The 3,051-nt window shown below is 34.5% G+C and overlaps 1 pseudogene; it reads right to left on the bottom strand.

Annotated features, from left to right (window-relative positions):
- Positions 1-180: 180 nt before the first annotated feature.
- On the bottom strand, positions 181-2,069 carry LOC114739275 (very-long-chain (3R)-3-hydroxyacyl-CoA dehydratase PASTICCINO 2A-like; annotated as a pseudogene).
- Positions 2,070-3,051: the final 982 nt, after the last annotated feature.

Genomic DNA, 3,051 nt, shown 5'->3' on the forward strand with positions numbered 1-3,051 from the left:
CCTCATCATTAACTTGAAATCCAGAGTCATAAGAAACCGCCATATCACAGAGTCACAGCAATTATTAACAATATAAGAAAAAGAAAAAGATCAACCAAACACACGACAATATAAAGATAACATAAACCAGCGGACTTAATCTCCCGCTAAAAATTGTGAACTAGCGTTCAAAATCTTTACCTTAATAAACGGCAAGGCAACGTATATTAGACTCAACTTGCTCGATGCCGGTGGGTGTACAGCAATAGGAAGGTGCTGTATCTACAAGACAAAGATTGATGATATAGTCACTACAATGCAACACAGTACTTGCTCTAAACTACATACTTTTCAGCAGGCACACAAAATTAAACACTGTACCTGAGCCACAGTAGCATGAGGGGCAAAACCAAATGCTTCTTTCATGCCAAAGAAAGAATAACGGATTATCTGTAGTTATGACAGCCAAAAAGTAATCAATATTTGTATTCATTAGGCATTCCCATAGAAAACAAAGGTATCTGGCTACTATGAGAGCGGAAATCACAGGAGAAGATGGTCAACAAGCACTTTTTGTTTTCATGATGCACACAAGGTTTCTGCAATCAAATCCATGGAATGGCGGCTTATGAAAGGCAGGGATACTAGAGAAAAATTTAACGATCACTGTGAATTTGACTTTCAAGGTCATGATTAAGAGAGAGTAGCAAAATGAGAAGATATCTGAATTGCTGGAAGTGATAATTGATCTCCTAGATCATATTTGCTCTGTTCTCTTAACCTTTTTTGGCCATCATAATCGCTTGTTAAATATAGCGCGAATTTGTCAAAACTATACAACAAGAATTTCCATAGTCTCTTGGACCTATAGCTATTGTTCCATGCTTTTTCTTCAAGATGGGAAAAGGATGTGACAGTTTTGATTTGTCAGCTGAATTCAGAAAAAGCTCACACAAACCCCCATCCTATGCTTTCCCTGGACTTTAACAGCCAGCTCCTATAAGGAGAATTAATCCCATACACAGGTCATTTTCTTAACCCTAAGTAATTGAGTATTGTCAAGCATAACCATAGCTCCTATATCACTATCTTATAGCTGTCAGTAGATGCATTGTGTTCCAAGGTAAAATCAAACAGGCGAACCTCAAAAACACAGTTTATATGTGTATAACCACGATAACATACCTCTGTCAGAGACCAGCTGATTAACAGGGAGGTAACCAAACATGATTTCGAGTCTGTATAATTATCATCATGCAGTTAGTCTTGCGTTAAACAAACAGTATATGGTTGAAAGTTGAATATGACTAAATTTGCACTAACCTCGGGAAACTATATAAGATCCCCCAAGCAAGGTACAATCTTGAACCTATCTGCGGCAAGGTTGCTGAAACGGGAGAACGCACCAGCCCTTCATCATTGAAAAAATAGAAATCCATTACACAACTAACAGTTAAAGCAAATCCTATCCTCATTAAGCCAAGGTAATGAGAATTAAGAACATCTACTCACCTATTAAACCATGAAGAATCTATCACGCCAAGTATTCAGCACCGCACACCCAAAGGAGAAAGAACAAAAATAAAGGTTAAGTTCATTGCCGTAAAGAAATACATATATTTCCACAGTGAAGTTTCTTCCAGGCAAAATACCTCTAACACAGCAGCGGTTTGAGCAAAAAGCAAAGGCTTTTCAGGCCGCATCGTAAACATGCTCATGACCTGATTCCTTCAATGTCTTCAGAACTAGATACAGAACTTGAACCCTGCGCAACTTGAGAGAATTAAGTGCTTTCTAAATATCTGAGACCAAGAGGACCTGATAGCCGGAAAGAGAAAATAGAGATCTATACCATCCAAAGAAAACGGTCCAGTTATAAACGGAGAGATAGAGGCGTCTGAGAACAGAGAAAAAACCCGCCATTGACGAGAGTGATAATTGATCACAGAACTAGAAGTACAAGTACTCCGAGATCTGTATGCGGATGGGAGATTGATCAAAGCGCAATCCTACAAAGAAACTTTAAATATTAAATACTGATGGGTTCATAAATGTGGGAGAAGACGCTGGTTTCCTGTTTACTGAATTAAAACGGTAGCTCAACGCCTCAACTACTTGACTTGATAGCCCCCTCAGGCTTCGACGGGATCGAGGGGCTGCCGGAGCAAAGAAAACAGGCTTTTGCCCCCTCTTTTTTTGGGCCAACGGAAGAAAACGGGTTTTTATTTTTTAATGATTATAAATAAACACTTGCTCCGTAGCCACTATGATTCAGTATACTCCGTTGGCAAAAGATTTAAAAAAAAAAAAAAATGTACTCTCCCCTCTCTCCCCCGTCCAGTGGCTGCTATAAACGAATTAAAGAATGAAAATTAACTTATTAATATTATTTTTCCAGTTCTAAATATAAAACTCATTTTCTAATATAAATTATATTACAAAATAAATTTTATATTTAGAATTGAATGAAGTATATTAATCTTTTTTAATTTTATTTTACCCCTATTAATAAAGTTTTAAATAATATATCCAAAAGCGGCCTTTAAACATTTATTACAAAAGCAAAGCTGATAAATAAGTATTAATGACTCTTATACATCACTCTGTGCTTATAAACAAGTCACTGGTATCTTATTCTCACGCATTTTTTTATTATATTTAATAAATATAAAATTAAAAAAAGATTATTATTTATATTTTAGAATAATTTTTTTTCTCAAGTGATTTTCAAATAATAACATAGTGGTAGACTATAGAATTGTTTTAGAAGACGACCTTGAACAAGAACCAAAAGGAATAAAAACTAGTAGGGTTGTTTGATTTGATCATAAATATAAAATATCAATTCACTTAACATACCTCTTATACTTATTATTTTCTCCTAATTTATCTAACTTATTTTAATATTATATAAGATATTTTAAGGAGGTCACGTTAAATTTATTATAATTAACTAATTTATCTGATTTTTTTAATTTATTTAAATTAGTTAATGTAAGTGTTTTTTATTTTGAGGAGGGAGCTAACTTTTTTTTTTTCAATATAAGGAAAAAAATATTAGGTGGTTTAGGT

Source organism: Neltuma alba, unplaced genomic scaffold, assembly GCF_004799145.2.
Source record: "Neltuma alba isolate B1F8T4 unplaced genomic scaffold, ASM479914v2 tig00013857_pilon, whole genome shotgun sequence".
NCBI lineage: Eukaryota > Viridiplantae > Streptophyta > Magnoliopsida > Fabales > Fabaceae > Neltuma > Neltuma alba.